General features: G+C 48.0%; 1 long non-coding RNA gene across 1 annotated transcript; it reads right to left on the bottom strand.

Annotated features, from left to right (window-relative positions):
• Positions 1-11: 11 nt before the first annotated feature.
• LOC109508633 (uncharacterized) lies at positions 12-349 on the bottom strand. Its single transcript, XR_002166713.1, has 2 exons — positions 252-349; positions 12-175 (listed from the first exon to the last, which is right to left on the bottom strand). It is a non-coding gene; the product is annotated as an uncharacterized LOC109508633 (long non-coding RNA).
• Between the last annotated feature and the right edge of the window lie 32 nt (positions 350-381).

Raw genomic sequence — 381 nt, 5'->3', positions numbered from 1 at the left:
TCTCTACATACATGTAGCCATCCACCATTTTGCGGGCGTATTCGGCAGCATCTTCAAAGTACTGCAGGTAGGCCTGCACCTCACTCATGGTGCTCCACATCCTGAGCAGGTAAATGTGAGTGTCAGCCAGTACGGGCTCCGTCTTCTCAATGCACTCCTTGCAGATCTTCACCAACTGAGAAAATACACCATACAGGATGACAAGTGGCATCCATCTCAAAGGAAGGGAGAAGCCAAGAAGTATTGGTCACCTCGTGATAGTCGCCCTTTAATCGGGCCTGGTCCATCTTCTCCAGCATTTGCAAACAGTATTCTGTTGATTCTTTCACTTGCTCCTGTGATGGCTAAAAGAAGGCAGAAAGGGGAAAAGGTTGATTCAAC

The sequence above is a fragment of the Hippocampus comes genome, unplaced genomic scaffold, assembly GCF_001891065.2.
Source record: "Hippocampus comes isolate QL1 unplaced genomic scaffold, H_comes_QL1_v1.1 C16378105, whole genome shotgun sequence".
Lineage (NCBI taxonomy): Eukaryota > Metazoa > Chordata > Actinopteri > Syngnathiformes > Syngnathidae > Hippocampus > Hippocampus comes.
Note: the sequence above shows the minus strand (reverse complement) of the source record. Positions and strands in the feature narration are given on the sequence as shown.